The sequence below is a fragment of the Trichosurus vulpecula genome, chromosome 2 (genome assembly GCF_011100635.1).
Source record: "Trichosurus vulpecula isolate mTriVul1 chromosome 2, mTriVul1.pri, whole genome shotgun sequence".
NCBI lineage: Eukaryota > Metazoa > Chordata > Mammalia > Diprotodontia > Phalangeridae > Trichosurus > Trichosurus vulpecula.
In genome coordinates, this window is record NC_050574.1 from 122,404,811 (window position 1) to 122,419,488 (window position 14,678).

A 14,678-nucleotide genomic window follows, 5' to 3' on the forward strand; every position below is an offset into this window, starting at 1 on the left:
ACATTAAAACAAAAATTAAAACTTTGAGGTACCATATCACACCTATCAGATTGGGTATTGTGACAAAAAAAGGAAAATGATGTGGGAAAATTGAAGCACTAATGCATTAATGGTGGAATTGTGAGCTGATCTAACTTCTGGACAGTAATTTGGAACTATGTCCAAAGGGCTACTAATTAATAACTAATTAATTATTAAAACTGTGTATGCCCTTTCATCCAGCAATACCACTACTAGATCTGTATCCCAAAGAGATCATCACAAAGGGAATAGGACCCACATGTACAAAAATACTTGTAGTACCTCTTTTTGTAATGGCCAAGAATTCAAAAGTGAGGGAATGCCTATCAATTGGGGAATAGTTGAATAAGTTCTGGTTTATGAATGTAATGGAATACTACTGTTCCATAAGAAATGATGAGTAAGTGGATTTCAGAAAAATCTGGAGCAACTTATATGAACTGATGCTGAGTGATGTGAGCAGAACCAGGAGAACATTGTACGCAGTAACAGCAACACTGTGCAATGGCCAACTTTGATAAACTCAGCTCTTCTCAGCAATACGACGATCTAAGATAACTTCAAAAGACTCATGATGGAAAATGCTATCCACATCCAAAGAAAGAACTATGGAATCTGAAAGCAGATTGAAGCATGCTATTTTCTCCCTTTTTTATCTTTCTCATGGTTTTCCTCTTTTGTTCTCATTCTTCTTTCACATGGCTAATGTGAAAATATGTTTAATATAATTGTACATGTATAGCCTATATCAGATTGCATGCCATCTTGAGGAGGGGAGAGAGGAGGAAGGGGGAAATTTTTGAACTCAAAATCTTATAAAAGTGAATGTTGAAAACTAAAAATTAACTAATTAATTTTTTTTTAAAAAAGATGACTCCCATAGACCTTCGGTGGCCAAAAAGAGTACTTGGAGATTCTGTACACAGATGGAGATGTGGGTCTAAAGAGGACAGAGTTTGAGATGGGAATTGAAGAATTGTCTACTTAGAGATCAAGGATGGAAACTTGGAGAACACCCACATTAAGAAGCTGAGAGAGGGTGAGAAACGAATGAAGGAGACATATGAAGAACAATAATGATCATTGAATTTAGCTTTCTAAACTCTTTCTTAACTAAAAGTTTCCTCTGTTCTTGACTATGATCCTCTCCATGCTAGGAGTCCTACACCACAACATCTACTCTTCTTCTGGTCCCAGAAATGGGCATACTTTTATGTATTCTTATCCTTGGGCACTCTGGATGAAACCTGCTGGTCCATTTTTCCAATCTAATGCATACAGTCAGATAATCTATAAGCTTCCTGAGGGCTTGGCAGTTCACCCATAACATTACATAAGCATTTAGCTTATTAGATTTCTCTTGTCTTTCTGACCAAAGTTGAGGGGGAGATAAAAAGAACCATCACATAAGGTTTTCTCCAATGTCTCAAAAGTCAGGATTATTTAAGCATTTTGGTAACATACAAATCAGTTCAAATTTAGAAGAAATGCTTCTTTCTTTGTATCTAGAGCATACCCACTAACTACATATGTCTCCCCAGAAAAGCTCTCCCAGATGTAAGGCACTCTGTGGGTCAGCCCCAGAGCTCATGAACCCCCACTGATGTATTAACTTTTACTAGCTACCTGGAGGATACATTAGTTCAAAACAATTAATTAAGACTGGAGCTATGTTTTTACTATATAGTGAAGAGTTAGAGAACAATTAGAGAATTGATTAGAGCACCATGTGATTAAGTGATCTGTCTAGAGTCACAGTCAGTATGTGTCAGAGGTAGGACTTAAACTCAGATTTGCTCAGCTTAGAGACTGACTTTCTATCTACTATACCACATTGCCTTTGTTCAAAACAAATGATGTTTAATCAAACAGCATAGCAAATAAAGTAATTATAATCAACTAATTAGTATTTATTAAACTTACCTAAGTTGGGGTCACTCTGTAACAATTTGAATATGGGATAATACTAAGATTTAGGAGAACCAGGAAATGCATTTTAGAAGGTGAGACTTTAGCTGAGATTTGAAAGAAGACAGAGAAGCCAGGAGGTAGAGATGAGATGAACAGTTCCAAGCATGAGTGACAGCCAGTGAAAATGGCTAGTTTTCAGAGATGGAGTATTTTGCATATATATCTTTTGTGTGCAGTTATTCGCATGTTGTCTTCTCCATTAGATGGACAGCCCCTTAAAAGCAGAGACTATTTTTTGCCTTCCTTGGACTTCTACCCCCACCTCCAGCACTTAGCACAGTGCCTGACACTCAGTACATATCTAATAAATGTTTCTTGATTTGACTTGCATAATTTCTTTTGAAAATTCAAATTGATCTTATGAACAAGCTGTATTTTTCTCAAGAGCTTTGCTCGTAGATGTTTTGGAGTTATTCCCTTCCTCCTAACTTTCTTATTTCTGTTGAGGGCACCCCCATCCTTACAATCTCCCAGATTCCTAATCTTGGAATCACTCTCAGCGTCTCAGTCTCCCTCACCTGACATATCCAATCAGCTTCCAAGTCACCACAATGTGTCTCGTAGTCATATCCATCTCTTCATTCACATGGCTACCACCCTGCTTTAGATTCTTATTACTTCTCACCTGTGAAAACAACTCAAGGCCACCCTCTTGGCAGTGACCATGTAATTTCAAAACAGAACTCCCTAGCCATATTCATTGGCTGTCATTCTGTATACCTAGAGAGCTTTAATTGTTTATTGTTCTCTTCTGCCGTCTTCCCTAAAACAAACTCAAGAGGTCTCTGCCTATTTCTCCAATTATAACTAAATAAGCATTCATCTGGGCTCCAGTGGCTGCATTGCACCTGGGATCATCGAGAAGATGCTTCACATCCTCTCGTTAGATGACCTCAAACAGATTAGGAACCATTCCAATCCTGTATTCTCATTGCCTTTAACCCACTACTGCACCCAAAAACTAAGACTGGGTTTGACCTTAAGTCTTCCTGACTCCAGGCTCAGCATTCTATCCACAATGCCAACTGCCACTGTGTATATATATTCAAATATATACATACATACATGTATGGTATGTGTTTGTCCTTTCATTCTTGAAGAGGACCATGACATCAGGGAAATGATGACATGACTTGCAGTTTACTTTGCTTTGAGCGAGGGAGAGCTGTGCAAGGTCACCAGCCTCACTTTCTCCTCCAGAGCCATCTGAGTCTAGTGGCCTGATGCTCACCAGGACAACTGGAGACACATACATATATACATGTGTTTGTATAGAGAGAGACAGAAAGAAATAGATAAACAGAGAAAGACAGACAGACAGAAAGGAAGTGAGGGAGAGGGAGAGAATATTTTCTACTTCCTCTGTTGCCAGCAGTGGGTAAGTGGTTCAGTGAATAGAGCACTGGGCCTGGAGCGAAGAAGAACTGAGTTCAAATGTGGTCCCAGACATTTACTAGCTGTGTGATCCTGGGTAAGTCACTTAACCCTTGTCTGTTTCAGTTTCCTCAACTGTAAAAATAGGGATAATAATAGTACCTATTTATTAGTATTGTTGTGAGGATCCATTGAGAATATTTGTAAAATATTTAACTTAGTATCTGGCACATAACTGGTCCTTGATAAATGCTTATTCCTTCCCCCATCTTTTCTTAGCTTAAAGCTTTTTTGATTAGTTTTTGAAATATCCAGCAAATACATTCTTATGGGCCTTTGTTAAGTGTTCTTCATCTCTGGCCAGTAATTTGTCATTTCTGTCTTTTAAAGCATGGTTCAAAAGTCCAAATCCCATTTTTTAGCCTGACATTCACCGTCCAGATAAATCTTTCACTTCTACCTCCTTTGCCTTATAGAAGCAATAATTGGGAAAACACAACCTGTGCCCCAGTGGTCTTCTTGGCCTAGATGGCTATTGAATTCCCTTCCAAGTTTCAAATTATAGGATTCTGTGTCAGGAGAACTAACAGCTCAGAATGAACTAAGACTGATGGCAACTGTTAAAGACAACAAAAACAACTTCCCTCCCATCCCCCAAAGCAATGTTGGTTATTAAAGAAAGCTCAAAGGATCTGCTTCTCAGAGTGGACAAGATGAGAAGAGGCAGCAGAGGTCTGCAGCTCTAATTTTGCCTTCCATTTTCTCAATGAAGAAGAATAATCTTGGGATGTAAAGAACAGAACAAAAATAATTTTGATTAGCAAGAAGGTGAAATACAAAATAAAGTGAGGTAATGTTAGAGAGTTAGAGAGCAATTAGAGAATTGATTAGAGCACCACGTGATTAAGTGATCTGTCCAGAGTCACAGTCAGTATGTGTCAGAGGTAGGACTTAAACTCAGATTTGCTCAGCTTAGAGACTGACTTTCTGTCTACTATACCACATTGCCTTTGTTCAAAACAAATGATGTTGATCAAACAGCATGGCAAATAAAGTAATTATAGTCAACTAATTAGTATTTATTAAACTTGGCTCTTCAACAAGCTCAAGAGCTGAGATTTAGATGAAGTACATCTCAGGGAAGTAAGACGATTGGCAAATATGACCACTCTTTGAAAAATGGCAGAATGAGAGGGTTGGGTTAAGACAGTGGACAGGCTGAAGTTGTATTAGTTTTTTCAAAAGGAAAGAGAGTAGAGTCTTCCAATTAGATATCACCGAGCTTGACTTCAGTCCCTGGCTAATCATGGAAGATAACAAAGGGATGGTTTGTGAGTATCTAAAAAAAAGAAGTGATTACTAAAATCTTGCATGCCTTCATCAAAAGCTGGTCCTAACTTAACTGGTGAGTTAGGGAAATGCTGTAGGTTGTAGATATAGTTTACCTCTGTTTTAGACACTTCTCCTATGCTGTTTTGGGGAAAAAGTTGGAGAGTTGTGGGCAGGATGATGGTACAGCTAGGTAGATTTGTAGCTTGATGATGACCAGTTCCAAAAAGTAGGATCATTCAGGCAATGAATCGTGTATTTAGAGCTGAAAAGGACCTTTGACATTATCCCTTATTTAACAGACAAGAAAACTAAGGCTCATAGAGTTAGAGACTTACCCAACATCACATAGTAAGTGGGAAACTGGTCCTGGAACCAAGACCCTCTGATCCCAAATTCATTGATTTGGCACCATATTCCTTCAGTAAGGGTCATTAAGGGGTAAATGTCAATTTGGAAGGAAATATCCAGGCTCAGGGATCTGTGTTTGGCCCTGTGCTATTCAAGCATTTTTATCAATGACTTGAATAAAGATTTTTGCTGTTGTTGTTCAGTCATTTCAGTTGTGTCTGACTCTTTGTGACTGCATTTGGGGTTATCTTGGCAAAGACACTGGAGAAGTTTGCCATTTTCTTTTTTTTAATTTATTTTTATTATCATTTAATATTTTAAATTTTCAACATTGATTTCCACAAGATTTAGAGTTACAAATTTTCTCCCCATTTCTACCCTTCCCCACCCCAAGATGACATATATTCTGATTGCCCTTTTCCCCAGTCTGCCCTCCCTTCTGTCACCCCACTCCCCCCCACCTTATCTACTTTCCCCTTACTTTCTTGTAGGGCAAGATAGATTTCTATACCCCTTGCCTGTATATCTTATTTCTTACTTGCATGTAAAAACAACTTTTTTTTGAGCATTTGTTTTTAGAATTTTGAGTTCCAAATTTTCTCCTTCTTCCCTCCGCACCCACCCTCCTTGAGAAGGCAAGCAATTCAACGTAGGCCACACATGTATCATTATGCAAAACACTTCCATAATAGTCATGTCGTGAAAAACTAACCATATTTCCCTCTATCCTATCCTGTCCCTCTTTATTCAATTTTCTCCCTTGACCCTGTCCTTTTTCGAAAGTGTTTGCTTTTGATTACCTCCTTCCCCAATCTGCCCTCCTTTCTATCACACCCCCCCATCTTATCCCTTTCCCCCCTACTTTCCTGTAGGGTAAGATACCCAGCTGAGTGTGTATGTTATTCCCTCCTTAAGTCAAATCCAATGAGAGCAAGATTCATTCATTCCCTTTCACCTGCCCCCTCTTCCCTTCCATTATAACTGCTTTTTCTTACCACTTTTATGTCAGATAATTTACCCCATCCTATCTCTCCCTTTCTTTCATTTATTTATTTATTTTTTAAGATGTCATCCCTTCATATTCAACTAACCCTGTGCCCTCTGTCTATATATATATATATATACATATATATGTATATATATATACATATATATATATGTATATTCTCTTCAACTACCCTAATACTGAGAAAGGTCTCATCTTTCCATGTAGGAATGTAAACAAAACAGTTGAGCTTTAGTAAGTCCCTTATGACTTCTCTTTCCTGTTTACCTTTTCATGCTTCTATTGATTCTTGTATTTGAAAGTCAAATTTTCTATTCTGCTCTGGTCTTTTCACTGAGAAAGCTTGAAAGTCCTCTATTTTATTGAAAATCCATATTTTGCCTTGGAGCATTATATTCAGTTTTGCTGGGTAGGTGATTCTTGGTTTTAATCCTAGCTCTTTTAACCTCCAGAATATCATATTTCAAGCCCTTAGATTCCCTTAATTTAGAATCTTCTAGATCTGTGTTATCCTGATTGTGTTTCCACAATGCTCAAATTGTTTCTTTCTGGCTGTTGGCAATATTTTCTCCTTGACCTGGGAACTCTGGAATTTGATGACAATATTCCTAGCAGTTTTCTTTTGGGGATCTTTTTCAAGAGGTGATCGGTGGGGGCAGCTAGGTAGCTCAGTGAGTAGAGCACCAGCCCTGGGGTCAGGAGGATCTGCGTTCAAATCCAGCCTCAGACACTTGACACACTTACTAGCTGTGTGACCTTGGGCAAGTCACTTAACCCCAATTGCCCTGCCTTCCCCCCTCAAAAAAAATAAACTTAAAAAAAAGAGGTGATTGGTGGATTTTTTCAATTTCTATTTTACCCTCTGGTTCTAGAATATCAGGGTAGTTTTTCTTGATAATTTCTTGAAAGATGATGTCTAGGCTCTTTTTTTGATCATGGCTTCCAGGTAGTCCAATAATTTTTAAGTTATCTCTCCTGGATCTATTCTCCAGGTCAGTGGTTTTTCCAATGTGATATTTCACATTGTCTTCCCATTTTTTCATTCTTTTGGCTCTGTTTTATGATTTCTTGATTTCCCATAAAGTCACTAGCTTCCACTTGCTCCAATCTAATTTTAAGGTGGTATTTTCTTCAGTGGTCTTTTGGACCTCCTTTTCCATTTGGCTAATTCTGCCTTTTAAGGCATTCTTCTCCTCATTGGCTTTTTGGAGCTCTTTTGCCATTTGGGTGAGTCTATTTTTTAAGATGTTATTTTTTTCAGTATTTTTTTGGGTCCCCTTTAGCAAGTCGTTGACTTGTTTTTCATGGTTTTCTTGCATCACTCTCATTTCTCTTCCCAATTTTTCCTCTACTTCTCTTACTTGATTTTCCAAATTCTTTTTGAGCTCTTCCATGGCCTGAGACCAATTCATATTTTTCTTGGAGGCTTTTGATGTGGGCTCTTTGACTTTGTTGACTTCTTCTGGCTGTATGTTTTGATCTTCTTTGTCACCAAAAACAGATTCTATAGTCTGAGTCTGAGTCCTTTTTTGCTGCCTGCTCATGTTCCCAGCCAACTATTTGACCCTTGAGCTTTTTGTCAGGATATGAGTGCTTTCAGAGTGAAGAGTGCTTTGTCCCAAGCTTCAGGGGTTTTGTGCTGCAGTTTTCAGAGCTACTTGTACTCCACAATCACTGCAAGCTCTGCCACAGCAGCACTCCTCCTTCCCCTAAGAACCGCCAACCAGGACTGTGACCCAGATCCAAGCAGGGCAAAACAAGAGAACCCTGCCCCTGCACCAGCAGAGTGCTCTCTACACTCCTGCTCTGATCTGCCACTTGATTCCTCCCACCATGTGGGCCAGGGGCTCCGGAAGCTGCTGCTGCTGGTGCTCTGGTAGCAGCCCACAGAACTTCCTGCTTCTGCTGCCTGCCACCTCGGGGGCTGGGACCAGACCACATCCTTCTCTCACCCAGATCTAGAAGTTTTCCCACTGACCTGCTTTTTTGTCTTTGATATTTGTAGGTTGAGAAGTCTGGTAACTCCCACAGCTCAGTGATTCAGGGTCCTAAGGCCTGCTCAGCCTGATACATTCCTTGGTCTGTCCTGGCACGGCTCACGCTGGGCTGTGCTCCCCTCTCGGTACAGTGTAAAAGACCCTTCCCAGCAACCATCCAGGCTGTCTTGGGCTGGAGACTTCTTTCCTTCTGTTATTTCATGGGTTCTGTAGATCTAGGATTTGTTTAGAGTAATTTTTTGCAGGTGTTTGGAGGGTTTTGGGGGACAGCCCAAGTGAGTCCCTGTTTTTCAGCTGCCATCTTGGCTCCTCTCCCCGAAGTTTGACATTTTCTTCACCAACTTATTTTACAGATGAGGAAACTGAGGAAAACAGGGTTAAGTGACTAACCAGAGTCACACAGTTAGTGAATGTCTGAGGCCAGATTTGAACTCCAGAAGATGAGTCTTCCTGATTCCAGGCCTGGCATTCTCTCCACTGTGCCACCTAACTGCCAAATAAAGATTTAGATGTCATGATTATTGAGTTTTCTGGTGACATGAAACTGGAAGAGAATAGCTAACACATTAGTTGATAGTGTCAAGATGCAAAAATATCTCAATTGGCTACAACGAGCTAATAAAAAATAAATTTAATAGTCATAAATGTAAAGTTCCAAAACTGGGTTTTGAAAAATAAGCCAACTTCTGGTTGGTTTTGTTCCAGTAGTCAGGACTCTTCTGAGGAGAACCAACTTTAGGCTAATTTTTGCATACTACTGCCCAACCACATGACTTTTTTTTAAGGGTTCATATATTTATTTATTTTTCTTAATTAATTTATTTATTTTTAGTTTACCACACATGGTTCTACATAATTTTTGAGTTCCAGATTTTCTCCCCTCCCCAAGACGGCCTGGAATCTCATATAACTACCATGTATAACTTCGCATTGAATTAATTTATACACTAGTCAAGTTGTGGAGAAGAATTATGACCAATGGAATGAATCATGAGAAAGAAGAGACAGAACCAACCAAAAAAAAAACCCAAAATAAAAACAAAAGAGAAGCAAAAAAGGCAAGCATGTAGTGCGCCTCAATCTGTATTCAAACTTCACAGTTCTTTCTCTGGATGAAGATAGCATTCTCCATCGTGAGTACCCTGGAGTTGTCCTTGCACCTTACATTGCTGAGAAGAGCAAAGTATGTCAGGGTTGGTCCTCACGGAATCCATATATCTGTGCCAACCACATGATTTTAAATCTTTGCCCACACCCTAACTGCTCCTAGTTATGCCTTCTGGAGGGCAAAGCAGAACAAATTTAGTTCCTCTTCTATATGAGAACTTCAATTCCCAAAGATTGCTATCATATATCCTCCAAATTTCCTCCTTTCAACAGCCTCAGTTTCTTCAACCAGTCGTCATATTGCATGGTCTCTAGTCTGTTCACCCTCTTCTAACTAATCTGTCTTTTCCAGATGACTATATCAATAACGTCACCAGTTTGAATGTTGCCTTCCAATAATGTAGCACACCACTCAACCACATGCTGTCCATGTCTTCCCATAAGTTCATCATGGGGCATCCACTCAATGTGTTAGAGGTCTTTCTCACTTTTCCCTTACATTGCAAATGTACCAGTGGAGACTCTGGGAAATTGCCGCCATCATTCCTAAAATGGCAAAAACCGAATACACTGTTAACAGGTATAGTCTGTTGAGGAAATGGATTCTGATCTATGGAGTAAGATTTAGGACAAAGGTGAGCAGGAGAAAGGTTGACAAGCCAGCTCAAAGTATAGGGGTAGGGGTGTGTGTGTGACAAGCTAATGAGGAGAATGGAATGGGCAAGGTACCGAAAGGAGAGGTGAGATGATCTAGCCTGAAATAGAATGCCAGGGTACTGAAGGCAATAGTACAGTGGCAATTCTTGGGAATTCTTGGGTTCAAATCTTGGCTCTACCATGTACTTTCGGCCAGTTACTCGATCTCTCTATGTCTGTTTTTTTTAATCTACACATTGAGAGTAACGTACCATCTACCTCATGGAGTTCTTTTGAGGACAGTACTTTGTAAACCCTCAAGTACTACAGAACTGTGAGTTATTAGTCTCTGAATAGTGTTGAATTCTGCATTTTATAATAACATAATTCTGTCTCTGTCACTGATTCACTATTTGGCCTTGGACAAATCACTTACCTCCATGAGCCTCAATTTTCTCACTTGTCAAATGACTGAATGGCATAGGTAGTCTCCAAGGTCCCTGGCAGTCTGGGAAGTATGTGAATCTGGGAGAGCAGTCAGCCCTGCCTGCTTATGCAAGGATATGGAATATCCATTCCTGCAGGAGGTAGCCCCTTGGTAGCTTATAATCCTACTCAACCCTTCCTTCTTTCACACAAACCAGCATAATCCCACCAAGGATTCTTACTTTCCTGAGAGCGTGTAGCAGACCAGTGCACCAGCCTAGGAAACACACACACACACACACAAACACACACGTAGTCACATTCTGTCTCTCATACACACACACACACACACACACTCATTCACACACATAACACAGGGTTGAGAAGAATCCACTCAAGACTGCAAGAACAGATTTCCTTAGCAGAAGAGATCCAGTATGAACTCCCTAGCAGGCAGGCTCACTTTCAGAGACTGAGCTCAACAACTAAGTCCTTCCATAGACCTAGAAAGTAGCCTGGAAGGCTTTCCTTTGCTGGACTTTATAACTGTGGCATAATAATCACTTCTAGGTAGCAATGAATGGGCCCCCTATGGTGCGACTTTAGCTCCAAGGCCTGAGTAGCCCTTTCTATGATCTTTTCCATCAATGGAGACCAGGAATACCATGGTGTATGGAAGTCAGCATAATGTGTTGGGAAGAGTTATAAACCTGGTGTCAGAGTACCTAGGTTCAAGCCCTGGATCTGATACTTCCTATCTGTGTCACTAGAAACAAGTTTGTCACCTAGCTAAACCCAGGGCCCAGGTTTGATCTCTGGTTCTTAAACTTCTGTAGTAAAAGGGCTCCAGCCTCACTATCCCAGAGCCAGGCTTGCTTCATCTCCCCTCAGGCTTCTCGAGGTCTCTGATTAGTTAGGGATATTAGTCTTCTAATGCCATTATAGGGACTTGAGCCCCTGTCAATTGTGTTTACCCTCTCTGTTAACATCAGTTATTAGTATTCAAGTCCCATTTAATCATTCAACATCTTTGAAGATATAGCAAGAATAAAAATACAAAAATCCTCTCCACACACACTTTGGGGACACACTCTACCTTATTTCCACTTCAATCTTTAAGGAGAGTGGGTTCAAACTTAACTCAGTGCCTATGTAACATTGGTACCACCAAGTCTGTGTTCAGATGAGGTGCAAAGCAGCTCCTTGTCTTAGCTACTATTGGGCTGTGCCTGAAAATCATCTCAAAGATCATTTCTTGCTCCTTGGGGCACTGATGCCAAATAGGCTGCAAAACCTGGTATGAGCATTGACTCTTAAACTCTAGGACACTGGATAGCTACTCTCCTGACCTTCTGAAATTTATAAATCTGAAGTCTCCAATCCCTTTTGCTTAAAACAAACAAATAAACAAAAAACAAATAGCAAGCGAAAAAGGTCAATCCCCCTTTTTCATGGGGGCACATCAATCTTGGAGGGAGGAAGCACAATGCTTTTCTCCTTCCAGCATTGTCTCTCACCAGGCACATTCAACAGAGAAGTCAAACCAAGAGAAAGCAGACAAAGTGCAAAACGGTCAAGCCTCTGATTACTAGAGCCCTTTTGAAGACACTCCCAGTTCTAGCTACATAGCCAATTCTAAGGACTTCTCCTAAGTACATGGTTAGCAGACTGGAAACCAATTACAGAATTTCTACACATGCTCCATAGTCATTCCGCGGCATTTATATCACATGTTATGACAATTCTCTTGGAATTAGGCTCACTAACCTATTTGTTCTGTGTGGCAAGACACTGACAGACACTCCAAATATGTACCAGTCCCCCGTTACACTTTCTAGCTGGACCACTTCTCGCTGAGCCTCAATTTCTTCATCTATGAAATGGGAATAATTATAATTCAGACTACCTTTTGGAGTTGTTGTAATGGAAGTGTTTTTGCAAAGAAGTATATAAATGTAAGTTATTGCTGTTAGTATTAGATGTGACAGCTCTGAGGTGCAATGATAAAATCACACTTTAGACAAACTCAACTTTAACTTGCTGTTTTCATTCTTTGTATTTGTATCCTCAGTGTCTAGCAAAATGCCTGGCATATAGTAGGTGCTTAAGCAAGGGGCTTGGCACACAGTAATTACTTAATAAATGCCTGTTGACTGACTTGATTAATTGAACTAATGGGAAGAAAGAGTTATTGTGTAGCTTAGCAGAGGAAAGTGGGGGAGGTGAAGTGAGGGAGGACAGGATTCCTGACTATCTTTAGATGCTCAGAATGATGGGTGTGGCATGATGTGGCACCTACAGATTCTTCCCTCTAGAACTCCTTTGGTCTGATTTTCTTTTTCTGTAGCAAAGTGGCCAAAAGAAAATTCAATATATGAAGTCATACAGGGTCAGTAGTGGAAGGAACCTTGATAATAACAATACACATTTCTATACACTTGAAGGTTTTCAAAATACTTTCTTCACAATAACTCCAAAAAGGAGGTAGACAGTATAATTATCCCTACTTTACTAATAAGGAAACTGGGTCTTTGAGAGGCTGATTGTTTTGCCCATGGTCACATCACTCTGAAATTGCTGTGTCAAGATTTCAACCTAGGTTTTCTGGGTGGAGGTTCAGTCCTCTATTCACTATACCCACTGCCTCTCAATATAGAGCATAAACATAAAATGCTCCATATTATCCTTACAGATTGAATTTTTACAAGGTCATGAGTTCATGGGAGCACCATCCTCTGGAAATATTCTATCTTTTGAATGTCTTAAAACATAGATCATAAATATCAGAGTCAGAAAGGGCCTCAGAGCATGGGATGTCAGAGATAAAAGGGGTTTACTTAGTGTATAGAATGTCAGAGCACAGAGAGACCTTAGAACATGGAATATCAGAACTGGAAGGTACTTCAGAGGTACTAGTCCAACCCATTCCTTTAATAGATATGGAAATTGAGGTCCAGAGGGGACAGCTAACTTGTCAAATGTCACACAGCGATTTAGTGGCAAAGCTGGAATTAGATCCTAGGTCTTTTGATTCCAGATTGACGGCTCATTCCATTGCGCCATTTAAGTCAATAACTGTTTATTAAGCATGTACCATATGTAGGGAACTGTGTTAAACGTGAGATAAATACATAAAATTTGAGTGAGAGGTCACACTCTTAAAGAGGTCACAACCCAATAAGGAGATAGCCATGTAGGCAAATAATTATAATGCAAATTAAACAGCAAATACAAAGGAGTTACCCATGCAAACTACTATTTGAAATATGAGGAAGAAGAGATCATGTTTGATTGAAGAGATGGAGAAAGGTAGCATGGAAAAGGCACCTCAGTTGGCCTTTGAATGAAGGTGAGAATTCCACCAGGTGGAGTTGGGGGAAGAAGGAAGGCATCTGTTTCAGGCATTAGGGCAAGGGGATAGCATATGTAAGCAATAGCACAGACATTGGAAGAGGACAGGATGAAAATGGGGCACAGAGAATCATCCAGTTTCACTGGAGAGTATTGCCTATGTAGGTGAATAGTCTAAGATAACACTAAGAAGGTCATTGGGAATCCGATTATGCAGACTCTTGAATGTCAGGACTGGGAGTTTGGATTTTATTCTGGGGAAAACAGACAAGTTTCCTACACAAAGAGTGGCATGGTCAGAGGACCTTAAGAGGTGTTTCACCTTTGGGGGCCACAGTTTGTTTATCTATAAAATGATGGAAGGGCATTGGACCCTTCCGGTTCTAAGTCCTATGAACTATAGTATAGTTTTTTTAAAAAGGCACTGGAATGAGAGTACCTGGGTTCAACTCTTACCTCTTCCACTTACTACTTGTGTGATTTTAGGCAAATCATTTAACCCCTGTGAGCCTCAGTTTCTTCCTCTGTACATAGCCTCTAAGATCCCTTCCAGACTGAATCTATGATCCCATGGAGTAATAAGATTATGCATTCACCCTGCTTCTTGGATCACCCATTCCAAGCTCTTCCAGCTTCTTATCCAACATAAACCCCTACCTCTATAATATGATCTAGTCATGCCCTCTGGTCCTGTCCTTATCCACCAGTGGCATAAAACACATTTGTACTGACTTCTTCCCTTACATCTTTCACATTATAGTTGATCCTCCCTTCAGGGAAACATGAAATTGTTCTCCCATCATACCCTATACTTGTCAGTCCCTGAATAGAAGCCCCTCTGTGTGACCTTGGGCAAGTCACCAGCCCTCTCTCTCTGGGTTTTTGATAGCATAACAAAGTCCTCCAGCCCCTTCTTCCCCCATTTCACACAGGATTGAGAGGATAGAATGAGATCAGAACTGTGAAACTGCTTTGAAGATGGAAGTCATCGAGAATTCCATGGTGCTTATCAGAAGGAGCTGAAAAGCACTGCCTTTCTATAGGATTTATTTATGAGACTCAGATAAAGTTTATTCCAGCTATTATTAATCTGGTCTTAACTCACTGGA